The sequence below is a fragment of the Rattus rattus genome, chromosome 10 (assembly GCF_011064425.1).
Source record: "Rattus rattus isolate New Zealand chromosome 10, Rrattus_CSIRO_v1, whole genome shotgun sequence".
Taxonomy (NCBI): Eukaryota; Metazoa; Chordata; class Mammalia; order Rodentia; family Muridae; genus Rattus; species Rattus rattus.
The window spans coordinates 24,856,309-24,881,198 of NC_046163.1; positions in this window are offsets into that span (position 1 = coordinate 24,856,309).

A 24,890-nucleotide genomic window follows, 5' to 3' on the forward strand; every position below is an offset into this window, starting at 1 on the left:
TATCAAATTGATGTATAAGAACATTAAAATTGTCATTAGATGATAAGCTTGACTCTTGTGGTATATTTGCTATGTAATACTGTAAGAATGAATAGTTTAATTAGACATATCTCTGCTATTTGATGTCAAATTTAAAGTATCATATGAACTAGGTAATAGAATGAGATATTTCCTTTAAAAATGTTCATTGAGAATCATAGTGTACCTGTGTACATTAAATTGCAAACTATGTTTTAGCTCATTAAATCTTAAATTTAAAATAGTTATTTGTAGATGGAAACATTTGATAATATTTTCTATGATAATTTCACGAAGAGAGTCAGAGCAATGGATACACATGCAGGCTTTCAGATACTCAGTAACAGACAGCTCTGTTAGTTCATTTTCTCAAATGATACTTTCTGTACTTACCTGGATATAATGGTTCTCAGGGTTTTGTGTGATAAACAGACTTCTTTTCTGATGCCCTCTCTTATGCTTGTCGTTGCCTTTTTTATTTAAGGAGAATTTTTATATCCCTATTATGTACATAAATGAAAATAATATTAGAGTTCAGTTTAAAGTCACTAAAAATGATAGAGTTCATCCTACTTTTGAAGTAGAATACTCTCTGTTCCATTTCAGTACATTAATGTCTCATAAGTAAGTTGAAAATATTGTTTCTATGAGAATTAAGAGCAAATATCTGATAATTTATATAGGACTTAGCAACAGAATAATTCATAAGTGATGGATTTATAGGGCATTTGCAAATAGTAAATATGACATTAAATAGGTCATATCATTAGTCTAATATTCACAGAAGAATTTGGTTACTTGAATACAATGATTACAGAAGTCAATCTTTACTTGTCTTATTGATATTTTCTTAGTATATGCCTCCTATAAGTTTTATTTATTTTGAGAGTTAGTACTGAAAGATTATTTTAAAGACTGGCATTTACCTAATGTCATCTCATCTAAATGGAGTACAGGAGGGCAAAATTGTTCAAAACTTATGTATATTTTTAATGCAAAAATTAATTCTATTCATAGGATTGTATGAATTATTTAATATTTATATATATTTCAACATTCAAAATGTGAATTTCTGAAAATATTTATCACATACTTATAATTGAAAAAGCTTTCATCTAGCATTTTTGAAATAGAAATTACATTATCATTTTTTATTGAAAATATTTTTATACAGCAATTTGACTCTTAGTTACTTTTTCCTAACCAGCTCAAATGTTCCACACCTCTGAAGCTAGCAGGGTGCAAACTTACACTCTCATTAGAAAACAAACTGATAAAAAAATCTGTGAAAAAAGAAATTGAAGTAGATCTCAGAAGATGGAAAGATCTCGCATGCACATGGATTGGCAGGATTAACATAGTGAAAATGGACATCTTATCAAAAGCAATCAATAGATTCAATGCAATCCCATCAAAATTCCAACTTGACTATTCAACAGAGAAACAAAGAGCAATTCTTAAATTTATCTGGAATATCAAAAAATCCAGGAGAGCCAAAACTATTCTCAACAATAAAAGAACTGCTGGGGGGTATTACTATCCCTGACCTCAAGCTATACTATAGAGAAATGATTATAAAGTACATGGTATTGTTAAATAGACAAACAGGTAGATCATGGAATAGAACTATGACCCAAAGTTAAACCCATATACTTATAGTCACTTGATCTTTGCCAAAACCTTCTGGTGGAAAAAAGACAGCATCTTAATAAATGATGCTACTCTAACTGGTGGTCTGTATGTAGGAGAGTACAAGTTGATCCTTCTTTATCACCTTGCACACTGCTCAAGTCCAAGTGAATCAAGGACCTCCACATAAAATCAGATAAACTGCAACTAATAGAAGCGAAATTGGGAACAAACCTCAAACACATCGGCACAGTGGAAAAACTACTGAACAGAACACCAATGGCTCAGGCTATAAAATCATCAATTGACAAATATGACCTCATAAAATTGAAAAGCTTCTGTAAAGCAAAGGACACCATCAATAGGATAAAATGGCAACCTACAGATTGGGAAATGATCTTTACCAACCCTGCATTAAATATAGACCTAATATCCAAAATATACAAAGAATACAAGAAGTTAGACAGCAGAGAATCAAATAATCCTATTAGAAATGGGGTAGAGAGCTAAATAGAAAATTTGCACAGAAGAATTATGAATGGCCAAAAAACACCTAAAGAAATGATCAACATCCTTAGTCAACAAGGAAATGAAAATCAAAATGACTCTGAGATTCTACCTCACACCAATCAGAATGGCTAAGATCAAAATCTCAGATGGCAGCACGCATATGCTGGTGAGGATATAGAAAAAGAGGAACACTTCTCCATTGCAAACTGGTACAATCCCTCTGGAAAGCAATCTGTCAGTTCCTCAGAAAATTGCAAATCATTCTAATTGAAGACCCAGCTCTACCATTATTGGGCATGTTCCCAAAAGAAACACCACCACACCACAAGAATACGTGCTTTACTATGTTCATAGCAGCTTTATTTGTAATAGCCAGAAGCTGGAAACAACCAAGACGTCCTTCAACTGAAGAGTGGATACAGAGAACATGGTTCATTTACCTAATGGAATATTATTCAGATATTAAAAACAAGAAAATCATGAATTTTTCAAGCAAATTGCTTGATCTTGAAAATACCATCCTTAGTGAAGTAACTAAGACCCAAAAGGACATGCATGGTATGTACTAAATAATAAGTAAATATAGCTAAGAAGTACAAAGTATCTAGGATGCAACCTACAGATTGTCAAAAATATAACAAGCAGAAAGACCCAAGTGAGGAGGCTTGAATCCCAAGTAGAAGAGGGAAGGAAATAATCACTGGAGGTAGAGGGAGGGAGGGACCTGAGTGGCAAAGAAGAGAAAGAGAGAAGGAACTGAGTGGTAGAGAACACAAGGAGGGAAAAAGGAAGAGAATCAGATGTGGAGGGGAAGGACAGGAGAGAACCCCAGAGGGCCAAGAGAATGGATGGAAATAAGAAGCCTTGGGGAGTGGGAGGCAGGGAAAACCTCTAGAAAGTGCCAGACACCTGGAAGGTGAGACATTCTCATGACTCATTGGAGGTGACCTATCTCTAATAGATAGGACAAAGGAGCTTATCTCTAATAGATAGACAGACCCTTAATGGAGTGACAGGGCTACTAACCCACAGTCAAAATTTCTGACTCAGAATTTTTCCTGTCTTAAAGAACTTCAAGTACAAAAATGGAGAAGAGACTGAAGAAACAGTGGTTCAATGACTGGCCCAATTTAGAATCCATCTCAGAGGCGTGGAGAGAACACCGAGGCCTGACACCATTATCCATGCTATGATGTGCTTACAGATGGGACCCTGGCATGGTTGTAAACTGAGTGGCCTAACAGCACCTGACTGAGACAGAAGCAGATACTTAACACCCAGTCAACCTTTGGAATGAAGTCAAGGACTGCTAGGGTTGAATTAGGGAAGGACTGAAGAAGCTGAAAGGGAGAGCGACCCCATAGGAAGGTCAACATTCTCAACTAACCCAGACCCTAGAGATCTCCTAAGACTGAGCCACCAACTACGAACATACATGGATTGGTCCAAAGCCCGTTGCACAGATGTAGCAGAGGTCTGCTTGATCAGGCCTCATCCATAATCCAGAAGATACCTTCAATTGGTAACTGCTCCCACTATCATTTGTTATAGCAGTCCTAATGTGTAACAGAATATCAGAGCACGGCTCTATTTGTTACAACGTCAGTCGTGTTGCTTACTACTTACCTCCCTTGTCTCCCTGACTCTGCTAACCACTATATCTCAATTTTAAGAGCTTATTTAGTAGATTCCACAAAAAAAGTGAGCTTATATGGTTTATGTCTTCCTGTGCTGGGCTTGTTCCACTTAACAAAAACCTGCAGGAATATCATTTAAACAAATAGTTAATTTCCTTTGAAAGTGGAATTGATTCAAATATTCAGAAAAAGTTTGTTAAACAGACCATAAATATGAGAACACAGTCATTAATTTCTGTGTATCAGATCGGAAAGTGAAATTATATAATATGAATTGAATTTGCTTTATTTTAGTAATTTTTACTTAAGCAGGTTATAACATATTGGATCTTATAAAGGGGGAATAAAGTAAAACTTTAAATAAGGTATATGTTGTTATATATCAGTTTATTTTTAGTTCCCCAAAATACAATTTTCATTCTTATAAGAAATTAAAAATAAAAACCTAAAGAGTTTCTATTAATATTTTATGACTTAATACGAATGGTGGACTAGAAAATATTGTTTCATAGTGCTTATTAACTTTAGGTTTTGATACAATAATATTTAGGGGATAGCATAATTCCTAAGAAAGAAAACTGATACAATCACATAAATCAAAGTGAATATTTCAAAGATTTATACTTAAACTGCAAGATAAATAGAAATAAATAAAAATTAAGTTACAGTTCTTTTTTTTTCTTTTTTTCTTTTTTGAAGCTGGGGACAGAACCCACTGAGCCAAATCCCCAACCCCACAGTTCAGCTTTCTATTCTTTGTGCACTCATCATATCGCATGGATATTTATGTAAAAGTTTTGACTCTTTCATGTACAGAAGGAAATGTTTTAATAAAATGTATCAAATGTAAATAAATAATATTAAATTTAAAAGATAACATACAGCCTGTAATATAATACAGCATTTTTAGACATATGTTCTTACCTGAAGTTTCTGCAGATAAACTCCATACAAAAGAAACAGAATCAAACAAAACTTCAACTGCTATTTATGATGTAAGAATCACTATTAATACACTCAGGGACTGAGCAAAATAGTTTTATGCACAGAACAGATGCAATATTACCCCAGGTGGGCTACTGGATCTATTTATAGAGAGGCCAAATGTCACAAGTAAGTTTTCTGAATGCATATTCATTGTGTCAGAATGACTGAGAATATTATGGAAAATATCTTGTCAGACTGCTTGTGAAATGTGAGCACACATGCATTTCAAATGGAAATATAGTCTTGGAAAATATCAGCAAAATTGGTGACTTTATTGGAGACAGAAACATTAGCACATGAAATAAAACATCAGACCCATAATCAATACTTAACATTTCATGACTTCAAAGCTTCTTGTTTGCAGAATATTGTACATTTGATAGCTTTCTTTTAGTTATTTTAGACAGGAGAAGTAATTAAAAGAAGAAAAATTCAAATATTCATCCTGGACAATATTTCTAATTTAATTACTTGCTCTAAATTCATAGTGAAGTCAAAGTTGGGGATGAAAAGCCTCCTAGCTCCAGGTTGGAGCTTTGAGCAGGGATGGAAAATGTCAAATTGGAAAATATACCTATAATTATTGCTATAATTTAGAATCCATTTTATAAAATACATAGAAAAAGTTATGTTCTTAAGAAATAGATGGAAACAACTCTCGAAACTGCTGAAATGTAAGGACTGTTAATAAATATAGGACAAATTAATGTTTTAGAAGTTCAAATAATACACTACTTCATAAGTACTATACAAATAAGTTTTGATAAATAGAAAAAAAATGAAGACGTCCTAGCTGAGGAGGAAGAGGAGGAATCATAACTTCTCATGAGACACTTATACTATGGCAACAGCAATTATGTTGTATTCAAAGTTTAAATAGAATAAATATAATTAGTTTTGACCCTGTCTTGTGAACTATTTCAATGAAAGCACAGCAGGGGTAGGTACTGTAGACTTCATAGATACTAGGATTTTGAGCCATAATATAAACTTGGGACTCTGGCTACAGAATCGGCTCTTTTTAATGATTCAATATTTCATTTTAATTTTAGTTGTGTACATGTTTGTTCATGTGTGTGTGCTTGTGTGTCTGTATGTATGCATGTATGTATGTGTTTGTAGGTGTCTCTACAAGTTGTAGGTGCCTTTGATGGCCAGAACAGGGCATCAGAAGAGGGCATGAAATCCTCTAGAGCTAGAGTTTTAAGGCTGGTCATTTAGAAGATAAGTGTACTGGGAACTGAACTTTGGTCCTCTGTGAGATCATTATAAATATATGCTCTTAACCACTGCCCCTCTTCAGTCCCTTCAGTCTGTTCTTAATCACTATAATATACTGTTTTAAAAACAACAGACAATCAGAGCAGTATGATAAGTAGTAGCAATACATGTATTCATGAATTAGCAAGCTAGTAAATGAATGCATATTAATTCAGTTATGTGTTGCAAGCTGACAATAGATTGCTGCCCACTGCATCCCTTGAACTAGGCAAAAAAATTCTCTAGTTGTTCTTTGGATGCTCATATCACATTTTTTAAAATTATAACCTTGGTACAATCTGCTTCAATAGTAAAAAAAACAAAAAGCTGAAGACTTGTGAAAAAGACAACGAAGATGGCCTTCCAGTCTCCATCTGCATGCAGAGCTGGGGCTGCACCACAGCTCAGGGACCCAAAACTTGCCAACAGAGAACTGGTCACCCAGGAGTGTTCTCCCTCCTAAGCTGATAGCATAGGTGGGACCCCCATATCCTTTGACTGTCTAAGGAGAGACCCTCCCAGAGCACATGGAGGCACAGGAGACAAAGGACTGTATAGGACAGGAACCTTTTAGTTTCCATTGGCACCCAGGGCTGGGGCTGTCCCACAGCTCTTGGACCCAAAACCTGTCATGAGAGAGCTGGTCTGCCAGGTGCACTGTCACTCCAAAGATCCCAGGCTCACAGTCTCACAGGCCCTTAGGAGGGGCAAGCACCAGTCAGAGACAGCAAGGCCAACTAACATGAGAGATAACCATATGGCAATAGGCAAGCACAAAAACCTAAGCAACAGAAACCAAGAAAACTTGGCATCATCTCCCACCACAGCAAATACTGGATAGCCCAACACACCTAAAAAGCAAGATTTGGATTTAAAATCACATCTCATGATGATAATAAGAGGACTTTAAGAAGGACATAAATAACTCCATTAAAGAAATACAGGAGAACACAGGTAAACAAGCAGAAGCCCTTAAAGACAAAACACAAAAATTTCTTAAAGATTTACAGGAAAACACAACCAAATAGAAGAGGGAATTGAATAAAAAGGCAGACCTATAAGGATCACACCAGACTTCACAACAGAGACTATAAAACCTAGGAGATCCTGGACAGATGCCGTACAGATCATAAGAGAACACAAATGCCAGCTCAGGCTACTATATTCAGCAAAACTCTGCATTGCCATAGATGGAGAAACCAAGATATTTATGACAAAATCAAATTTTTCACAATATCTTTCTGCATATCCAGTCCTACAAAGGATAATAGATGGAAAATTCCAGCACATGGAGGGAAACCGCACCCTAGAAAAAGCAAGAAATCCAAGAATTTTTGCAACAAACCCAAAAAAAGATAGCTAAGCAAACATAATTCTACTTCTAATAACAAAAATAAGACGATATTGCTTAATATTACTTAACATTAATGGACTCAATTCCCCAATAAAAAGACATAGACTAACAGACTGGATAGGTAAACAGGACTCAGCATTTTGATTCATACAATAAATGGACCATGGTGACTAAGACAGATGCTACCTAAGAGTAAGAGGCTGTGAAAATTTTTTTCAAGCAAATGGTAGCAAGAAACAAGCAACAGTAGCCATTCTAATATCAAATTAAAATCAACTTACAACCAAAAGTTATCAAAAAAAAAAAGACAAAGAAAGACACTTCATACTCATCAAAGGAAAAATATACCAAAATGAAGTCTCAATTCTGAACATACATGCTCCAAATAAAAGGTCACCCACATTCATAAAAGAAACTTTACTGAAGATCAAAGCATACATTACACAACACACAATAATAGTAGGAGAGTTTAACATATTACACTTATCAGTGGACAGATCTTGGAAACAAACTAAACAGAGACATAGTGAAACTAACAGAAATTATGAACCAATTGGATTAAATAGACACCTATAGAGCATTTCATCCTAAAATGAAAGAATATACCTTCTGAGCACCTCAGGTGACCTTCTCAAAAATTGATCATATAATTAGTCACAAAATAGACTTCAATAGATACAAGGAGATTGAAATAATCCCATGCATCCTATCAGATCAACATGAACTAAGGCTGATTCGATAACCACAAAAACAACAGAAAGCCCACATACACATACAATGCTCTACTCAATGATAACTTGCACAAGGAAGAAATAAAGAAATTAAAGACTTTTTAGAATTTAATGAAAATGAAGGCACAAAGTACCCAAACTTATGGCATACATTGAAAGCAGTACTAAGAGGAAAACTAAGAGCTCTGAGTTCCTCAGAAAGATATTGGAGAGAGCATACACTAACAGCTTGACAGAACATCTGAAAGCTCTAGAAGAAAAATAAAACAAAATCATCCAAGAGGAGTAGATGGCAGGAAATAATCAAACTCAAGGCTAAAATCAACCAGGTGAAAATAAAAAGAACTAGACAAACCAACAAAAGCAGGGGCTGGCTTTTTGAGAAAATCAACAAAATAGATAAACCCTAGCCAGCCTAACCAGAGGGCAGAGAGACAGTATCCCAATTAACAAAATACCAATAAAAAGAAGACATAACAGCAGAAACTGAGGCAAGTCAAAAAGTTATCAGATCCTACTACAAAAGCCTATTCTCAACAAAACTGGAAAATCTGGAAGAAATGGACAATTTTCTAGCCAGATACTATGTACCAAAGTTAAATCTGGATCAGATAAACCATCTAACCAGTCCTATAACCCTAAAGAAATAGAAACAGTCATTAAAATCCTCCCAACCAAAAAACAAAACAAACAAACAAACAAACAAACAAAAACCAAAAAAACCCAAAAGACAAACAAACAAAAAAAAACCAAAAACAAACAAACAAACAAAAAAAAAAAAAACAAAAAGTCCGGGACCAAATGGGTTTAGTGCAGAATTCTGTAAGGTCTTCAAAGAAAACCTAATACCAATACTCTTCAAACTATTCCACAAAATAGAAACAGAAGGAACACTGCACAATTTGTTCTTTGAAGCCACAATTATACTTTTACCTAAAGTGAAAAAAGATCCTACAATGAATGAGAAGTTCAGACTAAGTTCCCTCATGAATATCGACACAAAAATACTTAATAAAATTCTCACAAACCGAATCCAAGAACACATCAGCAAAAGCATTCACCATGATCAAGTAGGCTTCATCACAGGAATACAAAAATGGTTCAATATAGGAAAATCCATCAACATAATTCACTATATAAACAAACTAATGGAAAAAAACTAATTTCATTAGATGCTGAGAAAGCATTTGACAAAACTCCACACCAATTCACAGTAAAAGCCTTGGCAAGATCAAGAATTCAAGGACTATACCTAAACATAGTAAAAGCCATAAATAGCAAACCAGTAACTAACCAATATCAAACGGAATGGAGAGAAACTTGAAGCAATCCCACTAAAATCAAGGCCAAGAAAAGACTGCCCACTCTCTCCCCATCTATTCAATATAGGACAATAGAGAACAAAAAGAGATCAAAGAAATACAAATTGGAAAGGAAGAAGTCAAAATATCACTATTTGCAGATGATATGATAACATTTGTAAATGACCCCAAAAATTTCACCAGAGAACTCCTGATAAACAACTTCAGTAAAGTAGCAGGATAGACAATTAACTCAAACAAATCAGTAACCTTCCTCTGCTCAAAGGATAAACAGGCTGAGAAAGAAATTAGGGAAATGCAACCTTCACAGTAGCCACAAATAATATAAAATTCCTTGGTGTGACTCTAACCATGCAAGTGAAAGATATGTACAATAAGAACTTCATGTATCTGAAGGAAGAAATCGAAGAAGGACTCAGAAGATGGAAAGATCTACCATGCTCATGGATTGGAAAGATTAAGGTACTAAAAATGGCCATGTTGCTGAAAACAATCTACATATTCAATGCAATCCTCCTCAAAATTCCAAATCAATTCTTCATAGAATTAGAAAGAAAAATTTGCAAATTCATTTGGAAAAGCAAAAAACTGAGGATAGGGGAAACTATTCTGCACAATATCAGATTTCTGGGGGAATCACCATCCATTACCTCAGGTTGTATTACAGAGTATTCATGATAAAAACTGCAGAGTATTGATTCAGAGACAGGCAGGTAGATCAGTGGGATAGAATTGAAGACCCAGAAATGAACCCAAACACCTATAGTGATCTTTGACAAAGAAGCTAAAACTATACAATGGAAAAAAAGGCATCACTTTCAACAAATGGTGTTGGATATACTGGAGGTCAGTACATGTAGAAGAAAGCAAATTGACCTATTCTTATCTCCCTGTACAAAGCTCAAGTCCAAGTGAATCAAAGACCTCCACATAAAACCAGAAATACTGAAATTTATACAAAAGAAAGTGAGGAAGAACCTTGAACATATGGGCACTGAAATTTCCTGTCCAAAACACCAACGACTTATACTCTAAGATCAAGAATAGACAAATTGGACCTTGTAAAACTGGTCTTGTAAAGTTTCTGTAAGGCAAAGGGCACTGCCAATAAGACAAAAACAGCAACCAATAGATTGGGGAAAAGTCTTTACCAATCCTACATCTGATAGAGGGCTGATATCTAGTATGTACAATGAACTTAAGTAGTTAGAGTCCAGAGAATCAAATAATCAAAAAAAACAGGGTACAGAGATAAGCAAACAATTCTCAACTGAGGAATACAACTGTCTGAGAAGTATCTAAAGAAATGTTCAAAATGCTTAATCATCAGGGAAATGCAATTCAAAACAACCCTGAGGTAACACCTCACCCCAGTCAGAATGGCTCAGTCAGACCAAAACATAGTTCAGAGCAGATGCTGGTGAGGATGAGAAATAGAAATTCTCCTCCATTATTTTTTGGACTGCAAGCTGGTAAACCACTCTGTAAATCAGTGTGATGGTTTCTCATATAATTGAACATAGCACTACCTCTGTACTATTCTATAACACTCCTGGGCATATACCCATAAGATGCTGCAACATATAATGCAGACATATGCTCCACTATATTCATAGTAGCCTTATTTATAATAGCCAGAAGCTGTAAAGAACCCAGATATCCTTCAACAGAGGAATGGGTACAGAAAATGTGGTTCATTTACACAATGGAGGTATTGAAATACAAAATACTCAGGTATTGAAAACAATGGCCAAATGAAATTTTTAGGCAAATGGATGGAACTAGAAAATATCCTGAGTGAGGTAACCCAGTCACAAAAGAACACACATGGTGTGCACTCACTGATAAGTGGATAGTAGCCCGAAAGTGTGGAATACGTAAGAAAAATTCACAGATTATATGAAGCTCAAGAAGAAGTAAGGCCAAAATATGGATGTTTCATTCCTTCCTTGAAGGGAGAACAAAATACTCCTGGGAGGAAATACAGGGTCAAAGAGTGGAGCAGAGACTGGAGAAAAGGTCATCCAGAGACTGCCACACCTCGGGGATCTATCCCATACGCAGCCACCAAAACCAGTCACTATTGCTGATGCCAAGAAGTGGTTGCTGACAGGAGCCAGATATGGGTGTCTCCTGAGAGGCTCTACCAGCATCCTACTGATACCGATGAGGATGGTTGCAGCTAACCATTGGCCTGAACAAGGGAACCCCAATGGAAGAGTTAGAGAAAAGACTGAGCAGAAGGGGTTTGCAACACCATAGGAAGAACAATAATATCAACCTACAGGACCCCACCAGTGCTCCCAGGGACTAAACCACCAGCCAATAATTACACTTGGAGGGACCCATGACTCCAGTCAGCCATATATGTAGCAAAGAGGATGGCATTGTTCAGCATCAATAAGAGGAAAATTCCTTGGTTCTTTGAAGGCTCATTTCCCCAATGTAGGGTAATGCCAGGTCATTTAGGTGGGAGTGGGTAGGTAGGAATGAGAGTATCCTCATAGATGCCCAGGAAGGGGGAGAGGGAGTTTGAGGAAAGGGGATACCATTCAAAATGTAAATACATCAAATATCCAAGAAAAGTAAAATTTATAAAAAACAAGGAAGATAAAAAATGGATGGCTTTTTATTTATTTTGTGCATTTAGTATATTTGATTTTGACTACAAATGTACACGTTCTGTGAATTATTCTGTTGTATTGGCTTGAATGTGGTGGTAAATAGTAATTGGAAGTGCGTATAGGAAAATCAAATAGTAACAGATGGCCACCAGTAGGCGTGATCCATATTGTTATTATTTAGTGAGTGACATTAACTGTCTGGCTCCTCATACAGCCTACCTATACTAGTGAAAGGATAAATATTAATATGGACAATTTATACTTAGATTTTCTGCTGTGGGTTTATTTGGCATTGGGTTATTTAGAGCATAGTATGGTGATTAGACACTGTTACTGAAACCCACTAAAGTGCTCCATTGAATCCCTCCTCACTTCCCTACTAACTTTTTAACAGGACAAGTCTTGTACTAGCTCAGAGCTGGCAATGGCAACTGCTGTGAGTTCATGACTGCAGTGCCTGTGTCATGTATGGAACATAGTATTCTGGTATCCTCACTGTTCCCTGTCTCTTACTTTATTCCTTCTACTCCTTCTGTCATAAACTCTGAGCGTTAGTGGAGGTGGGATATATATCTTTTTTCATAGCTGACTCTTCAACCACCATATTGTCTCAGTACTTTGAGTTTTCAAGCAACTCCCTCTTTGCCTCTGAATATGGTAGAGGTCATATTCTCTGCTTAAGGGTTGGGGTAGCACTTGTCTAAGGGTATAAGAACAGATGATTAGAAGGCAATTTGACACCATGCCAATCTCAGGGAACAATATAAGATGCTCACTAAGGCCATTTAGGACTGTCACAGACATAGAATTTGCAATTTTAAAATTAGCATTTGGAAGGGCATGGTAGTATATGCCTTTCATCTAACTACTCAAGAAGCATAGACAGGAGTATTTTGGGGGAGTTTGAAACCACCCTGGCCTACAGGGCAAACTTCATGGTTAATTAGGCTACATAGAAAGACCCTGTCCTTAAAAACTATAACATATCTTTATGAAATTACTCAAATTATGCCAATTTATTATTATCATTTAGAAATAATTAAAGAAGTTTCCACAGTCACACACATGCACACAAATGCACACCCATACACACATATTCACAAACACATTTATATGCATGTAACAACAATTAATGAACAAAAAAGACCATTAATTTGAAAGAAAGCAAGAGGAGTATATGGAAGGTTTTAGAGGGAGGAAAGGGAAGAGGGAAATAATGTAAGTATAAAAATATTAGAGCGCATTTAACAAAATTCATAAATTTCAACCTTACTGAACTATATGGAATTATGCATATACAGAAATTGTTACATTGCAATTTCCTTTGACTTTCTATTACATAAAATTATTTAAAAGAGATTTATTCACTGTGACAGTACTGGGGGATGGGTTAAAGAAATCCATTGACTCTTCAGCCTACCAAAAGTCCATTTTAGTGGGCCACAATGTGAGATTTAATTTAAGTATGTGGCTAAGCAACACTGGCTAAATTAGGGTCAAGTTTGTCATTGGCTTTCTCCTGTCTGTCCTTCACTGAGATCTACAACTCGTCAGGAACTTCTCGATTCTTTTCTTTGTTCTCCCAAAATTACTTCATCCAATATTTTAGTTTTGAAAACCTCATGTATAACCTCTACATCCAAATTTCTCCCACCCCCAATCTCCCTCCAGCATCTCCAGTGTCCCATTCTCAAATCATGATCTTTTCTTGAATTACTATTGTTACATGCACACACAGACACATGCACTCATAAACACATAAACACACATATTACACAAACACATACATGCACATTTATTCACACAGTCTACTGGTCAATATAGTACTGGCTTTGTGTATATGATCTCAAGGTAGCTTCTAGGAATTGAACCATCTTCAAATGAAGCCTTCATTTGAAGAGACCTTTTTTTTTTTTTTTATCACTAGTCATTGACTATTTGTAGCTCCTTATTCTGAAAGAAACATGTGAAATTAGTCTGTTGTTGCCTGTCAACTGATGTTATCTTTATGGGGTCTTCAAGAAACCATATTTATGGGGTTTCAAAGGTACATTATCCTTGCCATGCCTAAGGTAAACTGCAAGTATGTGTCATAATCTTCTGGCTGCTATAATCTTTTTGCCCCAAGTGTCCTAAGGTTTTTGAACCTTAAGTATACGGGTTATGTTACAGATACAATCAGTTGGTTTGGACAGTTTACTGTCTTTAACTGCTATGGATTTTTACATTTATATTTTTTATAATTATTTAGGGTACAGCTAGAAATTATATTGGTTTAGAAAATGGTACTCATTTTAGGTCTATGACATCTATAGCGATTGGAATTGGATCAGGCATGAAATTCCACTCATTAGATGAGCCTTAGATCCTATTTCACATCTCTTTGTTGCTCCACATGTAAAAATATGACTATTGGACCATTGGAGATAATTTGCTGTTTATTCCTTGTGATTCACAGACTTTATAGCCGGGTAGGTATGACTAAAGAGTGTTCACTTGTATTGGCAGCTTAATTTTGCTGCTTTTTTTTTTTTTTTATTAACTTGAATATTTCTTATATACATTTTGAGTGTTATTCCCTTTCCGGTTTCGGGCAAACATCCCCCTTCCCTCCCCCTTCCTTATGGGTGTTCCCCTCCCCACCCCCCCCATTGCCGCCCTCCCCCCCAACAGTCTAGTTCACTGTGGGTTCAGTTCTAGCAGGACCCAGGGCTTCCCCTTCCACTGGTGCTCTTACTAGGATATTCATTGCTACCTATGAGCTTTTGATTTTTAGTGTTCAGCCCTGTCTATCCAGGAACTCACTTTACATACCAAGCTGGTTCCAAAACATTCAGAAGCACACCTGACTCTACCTCTTGAATACTTGGATTAGAACTGTGAGCCTTCATGCCTGTCAGGTTTATAGCCCCCCTGGATATGATGAAACACAGTCCTTGATGGAGAGACTTCCAGGTTAGTTATAACTTGATTTTTTTCCCCAGGCACTACATTTGAATTGCATAATGTCATCAGCATTATTTTCATGTTCTGGAATTAATCAAGATTATTATCAATAGCTTATATTTTCCCAGAGATTTTTATATTTCTTAGATGAACATTCACCTAAGCGTTGACCTCTTAGGAAAACATTCAAGTTACTTTCACATTTTTCTCAGTACATTTCATTTATCCGAAATGAAATGTAGACATTTTGCTCACAGCCTACCCCCCATGTCATTGTCTCTCTGCTTTTCTTTTTGTCTCTCTGTCACTCTGTGTATCTCTGTCTCTGTTTTTCTCTCTCATTCACACAGGTATATACACATATCCAGCTGCAAGACTGTATTAAATTGTTCTTTCTTTGAGTCTTCCATTTTATTTTCTGCTACCCATCACATTGCAATGTCTTGAGAGTCCCTTTGGACAAAAGCCAAGTTTATGATTTTGTTTATAAGCAAAGAGCAGTAAATAATTTTTAAAATGAAATACTTTAAAAGGAATGAAGTAATTATCAACCTGCTGAATAAGGAAGCAATTCATATTATCTGAGACCACAAAGGTCTTTAGAAACAATGAATAACAAGCCTAATTGCCACTGAAGTCATTAGAAAACACATTAGTATGTTTATTTGGGCTTATTTAACAACAAAATACAATAACAGGGAGATTTATGTGTAATGAGAGGTTCCCATTTATATGTAATGTGCCTCTTGGTTCCAGATCCATTATGTCTCCTTTGTTCTTCAAATGTGAGTCTCATAGTTGCTGTCTCTAAATTCTAACTTTTATACCTTGTGAGTTTCTTATTCCATTGTACTTTTGCTTAGAAATGGCATAAGAAGAACATTATAAATTAATGTCAAATTTCAATTAGTGGCTGAGTTGTTCCATAGACATGTTCCTGCTCTGAAGACGTGAGTTAAATAACAAGAATGCTAGTGTTACCTATTACTTGTATCAAGACAATCCATCAAACGTTTTCTTGTTATTGTAATTATGCTAAATAATTTCTCTGGACTAATTCAATTAATCCATTTCTGAAGAGTAGAAAAGTTGTGGCTGTCATTTCTATTTTGCAATAGATCAAACTTAGGCCAAAAGGTATAACTAATTTGTGAAGTTCACTTGGTGGCCATACTACATCTTTGAGACTCAAATATTGCTCTCCAACCTCATAATGGCATTCAAAGTAATTATGCTACTTCTTCAAGACATTTAATTCTCTCCTTCATTATTTCCTCCACCAGAAAATCTGTCTTGGCAATACATTTCAAAGACAGTTGGCTGAGGTACAATTTAATATATATAGGCATGTTTTTAGTTTTTATAGCATTGACTGGCCTGTAATTAATTTCCTTGTTTATTAAAGTAAAAATAATTTAGCTCTCATTCTTGACAATAACACTAGGCTACCACATTAAGTTTTGCAGTTTGGCAGGATAGTAGATCAAATATACAGTACTTACTCTGTAAAGTCAAGGTTGAGTTGGCAAATGAATAATTTTGTTCCAGAATATACAAGTATTAGCTATTAGTAGCCAACTACCTCTATGCCTTATATATTCAATATATATCAACTCTCATTCCCTTTAAGCTAATTGCCCTTGTATATAGTCAACTAATATTTTGTAAGCCTCAGTGTAACCTGTCAAAGATTTGACTAATTTTTACCATATTAATCTTTAACATTTCTTTTATTTTTAAATAAAACATAATTGAATCATTTTCTCCTTCCCTCTGAACCTCTTTCTATGTTACACCCAGTTATTTTCAAGTCCATAGAATTTTGTTCATTGTTTATCATTGTTATATGTAAATGAATAAATAGATATTTATATTGTATCTATATATGAACAAATTTATAACTACAACCTAAGGAGTTCATTTACAGTCTGTTGTATGTGGTTTAAGTTTTAATGGCTGGTATTGAATAAATAATCTAGGGATTCATTTATCAAGAAGATTAATGCTTCCCCTTTACATAGCTTTTAACTGTCTATTACAAGTGCCCATGTGTTTGAGATGCTTCCCCACTTTTTTTTCTATTAGTTTGAGTGTATCTGGTTTGATGTGGAGGTCCTTGATCCACTTGGACTTAAGCTTTGTACAGGGTGATAAGCATGGATCGATCTGCTTCTTCTACATGTTGACCTCCAGTTGAGCCAGCACCATTTGCTGAAAATGCTATCTTTTTTCCATTGGATGGTTTCAGAATGCCAGCAGCAAACCAATGAACTGAGAACGGGACCCCTGTTGAAGGAATGAGAGAAAGGACTGGAAGAGCTTGAAGGGGCACGAGACCCCATATGAACAACAATGCCAAGCAACCAGATTTTCCAGGGACTGAGCCACTACCCAAAGACTATACATGGACTGACCCTTCAACGTCACAGGTAGCAATGAATAGCCTAGTAAGAGCACCAGTGGAAGGTGAAGCCCTTGGTCCTGCCAAGACTGAATCCCCCAGTGAACATGATTGTTGGGGGGAGGGCGGTAATGGGGGGGAGGATGGGGAGGGGAACACCAATATAGAAGGGAAGGGGGAAGGGTTGGCCCGGAAACTGGGAAGGGAATAACAATCGAAATATAAATAAGAAATACTCAAGTTAATAAAGATTAAAAAAAAACTGTCTATTACCCTTTATCACCAGGGGTGGGATGCCATAAAATTTCTCCCATCCATGTTGACATGTTAGTTGGTGTTCTCATTGTTTGGATCTTATTTACCTTAGCCATATTGTTGCTGTTCTATGGGTATAACTGCCCTGTCATTTCTAGGAGACCACTCTTGCAGGAGAATTTCTAATCTTTAGGTCCTTACCATCTTTCTGCCTATGCTTCTAAGATAGTCCCTGAGTCTTGTCCTTAAGACATCTAGTTGTATAAACAATGTATCAGTTGGATCTGTGCACCCCTCAGTAAGTTGTCCTCTTTATTTTACATTTTTCATAATGTTCTCCATCTGCTATTAGAACAACTTTTGTTCACAAGAAGTGAGAATTATACTATAGTTATCATCTTTATTTTTTAATTGGTTTTAAAGCCTCCATGTCTCATCTTAATCTGGGAGTCATTTCTGACTTTCTATTATGTTTTGAATATACCCCAGTATTGTTAATTGATAATTTTTATAAAGTCATCCTTCTAAATATGTCATGGGTCTTCCTGATTACAACATTTCCTGTTCTATTATCAAGGCTCACACTGCCCATTGTTTGAGTTTCTCCAACAATGTGCTCATGTTTCCTTCTCCACTCAATTTTCTACTCTGCAACTGAAACATAGAACTCTCATATTTCCAACAGTTCTTCCAGTCTGAGTTAATTTATGGATGAAATTGCAAACATTTAACATTGTTCAATACTTTTTTTCAGTCTTTAGTATTCGTTTCTTCATTCTCTGTGTTCATCTTTTATCATTCTCCATCACATCTCAAGTAGGCAATGAAAAGCAGTAGCTGGGAACATAGGGGTTCCTGGTGAAAACTACTCCACTTCTTAGCTATGTCATATGGCTAAGGACATAATCCCTTTGTCCTATGAACATAAAGATGATGGGAAAGATGGTGTGATGATTATGCTAATCATATATACCGAGTAATGCTGATTCTCATACTGAGTAACAATATAAAGCACATAATCAAGATATTCCTTATATATGTTCTAGAGTTCTGTCTTTGATTCTATAAACATGTTTACATATTCCACTATGAACTTTTCGTGTCCCAAATATCACTTTAAAGTACACTATAGCTAAATTAGGGTTTTAGTAGAGATATTACTACTTCAGAAGAGATTTTGCTTAATATCAAATAAAAAATTGGATAGTTCTCAGAAGAGTCTTAAAGTCCCATGTAAATTGCTCTATCATGGATCACGTGACATAGTAACTAACCACTGCTCATTTTATGTTTTTATACCATCAGTCACTTATGTTCTTTGATGTTGGAGACTATGACTTGTTTCCATGTACCAATATTTCAAGAGAAGTTCTTTGCAGAAGGAACTAGTCTATCAATTTTCTCCTCAAATTAATCTAAAATGGAGTTCAAGTCAATGGAAGATACCAGGACTATGAAAATTAATTTCATATGAAAGACTGTATTGAAATCATCCTTTATTACCATTGTGCAATGTTATATTCTACCAGAGTAGAACTGGTCAACATGCATGATGTCACTATCCATTGACACATACTCACTCCAGGATTAAAATACAATAAAGGCGATTTTGAGTATCAATGCTCCAGACAAGAGGAAAATAGAAACATAATGGATGACTTAACTTTTACCCTGGAAATTCTGCCCCTCTGACCTAGGTATTTCAATAATTTTAATATTTCCTTGAGATCAAAAGAAATATTCAACTGTATGTTAATAAGACCCAAAGCTGGGTTAAAATAATCTGCTTTGAATAATTGGCTTTTTTGAGAAACCATTATGAACCATATTGCTGTGCATTGTTAAGGTGGTGATTGATAGGTAGGTAGGCAGATAAATAGGAGGACAGATAGATAGATAGATAGATAGATAGATAGATAGATAGATAGATAGATAGATACATACATACATACATACATACTTACATACATACATAGACTTGTAGATAGGTAGATAAGTAAATAGGCTTCCAAGCATGTGAATATATATTATATATATATATATATATGAAATTAACCATGAATGTGTGACAGTCTATTACTTGAAAAGTCAATATGTGGTGTCGTGTGCAATGTTTTTTAAATCCAAAAGTAAATCGTTTGCCACACAGAGATGTTTCTAATTAATTTGAATTATATTTGGTGCACTGACCTCATTGTGTTTTAAAATAAAAAAGCAAAGCAGTATTTTTCAGCAAAAATTTATTATTTTCTGAGTATTAGGCCCGTAATGCATATATGAAATTGATTTTGTAGATGAAAAGAGATGCATGTTTATATTCAAGGTTAATGTCTCCTTTCCCCTTCCATTCCTTTCTTTTAAAGTAAAATCAATATTAGTCATTGTCCATCAGCTATATCCTCAACTCTGACACATTTACTACCATGCTTTATACTTTCATCTATAATTTTCCTACATTTTTTCATTATTTCAAACATTGCATCCACTCATTCAGCAACAAACACAAGCGTTGACTTGTGCTAAATTCAGTACTAAGTATGATGTTAGAATTGTGAAAAAGATGATACAATCTCTGAACTTTCGTGATATATAAATGAAATGGTGAGATGAGTGTTAGATACATATTTAAATAATAGAGTGCTATGGCAAACTGAACTTTAAAAAGGTAAAGAAATGAAGCTGGGCAATATAAATTTTAGGATGCAAAAGCCTTTGAACTTTGCATCGGATTTACGTATTTCTGCTCAGATCCTCATCTCAATCTAGTGTCCTTCAGAACTCCATGCTGTGGGATATCTTTGTTTGCCCCAGCAAGCACCTCCTGATTACTGTATGACGATGAAGAAAAAATTATAGCATTTTTAAAAAAAAATATCTCCTTATATAACAGATTTTATAAAGTGTTCTTGACAATTTGTTTCCAACAGTTGAAATAGGGCATTCAATTAAATATTTTAGATATTTTCTTTGCATTCATATTTGGAGGTTATTGAAATTAGAGAATTGTGGGAAAACATAACTCAAGAGCCGTAAGAAGACACTTGATATTTTCTCAATTAAATCCTCCTTTATTTCTATAACAATGACTTCAAATGCCAGTGGTAAACATGCATACCAGCAATATTTGGACAGTATTATTTGAAAGGCTACAGTCAAATAAAAACTGTGGTTTTTTAAGATGTACTTTTCTTGCATTGTCTGTTTAAATTCAATAGTTTGCATTCCTGAGTGTTCTGAACATTGGGTGAATCAGGTCTGGTTTATACCAACAGAATTAATTTAAATATAGAACATCTCTTGAACCCATGAAGCATTTCATTAATGACTTCTAAATAACAGTTAGATTAACAGGCCAACACTTAATTACTGTCTCCGTTTTAATCAGGCAAGCAATTCTAACACAAACTGACAAGGCATTTATTTAGGAAGCTACTTACTTTAAACAGTCACTGACAGTTTCAAAGATTTTCTTTTAAGCCTCTGAAATGTGGGTTAGAGATGAAAAAGAGGCAACAGATCTGAATAATAATTTGAAATAACCTAGTTTCGGTTATTTACCAAATGATAAATCTCCATTGTAATTTTAAGATGTTTCAGATAATGATTAAAATAGTTATTGCAGAATCATTTTTTTTTCCTTGAAGGAAATTCTACCTGCTCATGGGTCCAAAGAAGTGATCCGTAATTTACAAGTTGACCACAACCAAACCTACCTCACAGTTCTTTTAACTTTCCTGCAAGTGAGTAACTAGTGTATTGCTGTATGTAGTGGATTGAGTAAGAATGGGCCTCATAGGCTCATATGTTTGAATGTTTGTTTACCAGGGAGTCACACTCTGAGGCAGGAGTGGGTGGGTGGGTTGGGGAGCACCTTCATAGAGGCAGGGGGAGGGGGAAGGCAGGAAGGATGGGAGTTTGTGGAAGGGAAACTGAAAAGCGGGATAACATTTGAAATGAAAATAAATAACATAACCAATAAAACATGAGCAAAAAGAAAGAAAGAAAGAAAGAAAGAAAGAAAGAAAGAAAGAAAAGAAAAAAAGAGAGAAAAGAAAGAAAGGAAAAAGAGTAGGAGTTGAAACCTCCTTGAGTTGTTGTGGCCTTATCGGAAGAAGTGTGTCTTGGGCTGGGCTTTGAGTTTTCAAACCCATGTCTCTCTCTCTCTCTCTCTTCTCTCTCCTCCTTCCTTCCCTCCATCTCTCTGTTTCTGCTTATGAATCAAGATGTAACTCAAAACCTTCTCCAATAACCTGCCTGGCTGCCTGTTTGCCATAATGGCTGCCACTGTGATAATGGATTAAACGTCAAGAAATGTAAGCATGCCCCTAATTTAATGTTTTGTTTTTTTAAATAAGAGTTGCCTTTGTCATGTTGTCTTTTCTGAAAATTAGAGCATTTGCTAAGGCAAAAGTTGATAACAGCAGTGGAGTAGTGCTGAGATATACTAAACCATGACGTTTGGAGGTATGCAGAAGACTTTGAAATTTTGTACTTAGAAAAGTGGTTGAGTGCTTTAAGACCAGTTTAATGTGCCATACTAGTAGGAACATGGAAGGCAGTGTGGGATGCAATTTGAAATGTAGCAGCCTACTTCACAAAGCTTCAGACCTGAAGAATATCAGTAAGTATCCAGAGACCATTCTTGTGAGATTTTGTCAAAGAATGTGACTGTTTCTATCCTTGTCCTAAAAATCTGCATGAGGTTAAATTGAAAAGCTTTGGATTAATGACATTGGTAGAGAAGATTTCAAGACATCCCACTATGGACTGTATCCTGTGTTTATTAGTGGTCAATCTTATTCAGATCTACAGGAAAAAGAATCAACTGGACCAATGGACCAAGGAGAAGTAGAAAAATGTACAGTGTTAAGAGCAAAGAAGTACTAGGAAATATAACATTAAAGCCAAGACCTGTGCTTAAGGAGATAAAAAGAAAATAAAGAGCAGCTTAAGCAGTGAAGGAGCCCATCAAAAACAGAAAGCTAATGTAAATGTACTTGAAGGAGGGGGTTAACTTTAAACCCCAGTAAGCACCAGAACTTGGCAACTTAGGCCATGGAATTCTGCCTTTAGAATAAAAAAAACAAACTACAAACTAACAGACAAGAAATAGTTTGTAGAATCTTCCTCCATGGCTAAGGAAAACAAATGAAACCAGACATGTGTCAGATGTCCCTGAATGGGAGGCCCAGGGAGGCCGTTTGGTGAAGCTGTAAGGATGAAGCTGAATGGTGCCCCGAAATACAGGGGAGAAGGGTGACAATATACTGGCCGAGTAAAGATGACGTCCACGTGTACGATAGCCCAAATGAGAAAAGTGTGTGTGGTCAACAGCTGAAGCTAATGGAAGAAATGTAGCATTCTGACATCAGACACTCAGAGGCAGAACTTGGAGTTTGTCCTGGGCAATTAAGTAAATTCTCTAAGTTTCAGAAGAGAATTTAAACTTTGGACTTTCTGTGTCGCAACTGTAAAAGTATATCGGGATTTTAGAAGTCATACTAGATGTTATTTATTCTGTGGTATGGCTTAAGCCTATAGGGGTATGGGGGTGGAATGTGGTGTTGTATAAGATGACCCTGTAGAGCCTATTTACTTGGGTATGTGGTGTAAAGGGAGTGTTATTTGAAAGGATTAGGGGGTATGGCCTTATTGAAGTAGATATGGCCTTGTTGGAGACCACTGGGTGTGGTCTTTGAGATTTCTATTCTCTCAGACCTAGTCTCTCCTTCTCTCTCTCCCTTTCCCTCCCCCTCTTTCCTTCCCTCCATTTCCCCCTCCTCTCTCCCTCCTCCCCTCCCTCCCTTCCTCCCATCCCCCATGTGTCTGTGGTTCAGAATTTAACTCTCAACTTCTCCTTGCTATGATGATAAAGGACTAAACCTTGAAAACTGTAAGCCTCATTTAAATGCTTTCTTTCATAGGAAATGCCTTGGTCATTGTGTCATTAGAGAAAAATAGCACAGTGACTAAGACACTTGATGAGCTCATTTTCTGAGGCAGGATCTACACTAGCCAAGATTGAAAAAAGAAATGGCTGAAAAACTGAGTATCAATAACAGATGCGATTGCTATAAAGATGACATTTCTTCCTACGAGTAATCCTGACAAAATATCAAATTATTACAATCCAGAAATTCCAGTTATACAATTTGCATTTCTGTACTAATTACCTGAATATCTGTTACTTATTAACAAATAACAGGATTTGACTATATCATATGATATGTGCTTGACTCTTTCCACAAATAAGATCCTTTCACAGAGTAATAAGTTTCTGAATTTTTCATGCAATATTTTCTAATCGTGATTAGGATCTTTCCAGATACTAACTCTTGAGAGCATTAAAAAGTAAAATACACATTTATAAAATGAATGGAATTGACAACTATACTGTGTATAGATATTATCTCAAATAATTATTTTATTTTGAAGATAGTCTAAAATTAAGATTTGCCTTTCAAAGTGTGATGCCAGATTAATTTAATACAATCTGTTTATTCAGCAAAAATGAGAGTCATTTTATACTTCTCCAATGAGGTCCCAGGAGTGAGGATTTATTTACATTGGACTCTATGAGGCAAACCAGGAGAATGACCATTATCAAAGGAAGTGTACATTTTGTTGGTCTTTAACAGTAGTAGTGGGGCTCCTGCTGCTGAATTCCATATCTTATTAATTCCACTGGTGATTCCTCTGTGTTATAGCTCTCAGACAGTAGTCATTTGCAGACTCACTACATAAAGTCAAGTTTCTTTCATCCCATTAAAGGTTTTGCGAGCTGCCTCATATTTGATGTTATTTTATACTTCTACCCTTCAGAGTATGTTTGATTGTTTCTGTGAAAAATCCTGAATTAAGTCTTCATAACTTATATTTTATAACTAATTGAAATGCATGTGGGGTAAAATATGAATGATAGTATTAAATCAGACAGTCTGTTCCTTTATTGTGTGCTTGTATCTTGTATGCTGTATTGTGTGAACCAGATAAATAGAAGTGGGCACCATCTTGCCCATCTGGAAGTCCACATGCTGAGATCATTGTGATGATCATGTGGTGATCAATATAATCCTGTCAAGCAGCAGAAATTCTCTTCCCTTTATCATAAGTCATCGCACCTGGAGTTGAACAAGTGTCCAGCTCACTTTTTAGATTGTGCTAATAAATGATGACCTTAAATGAGGCAAAATGGAAAATATCTTGCCATGACAGT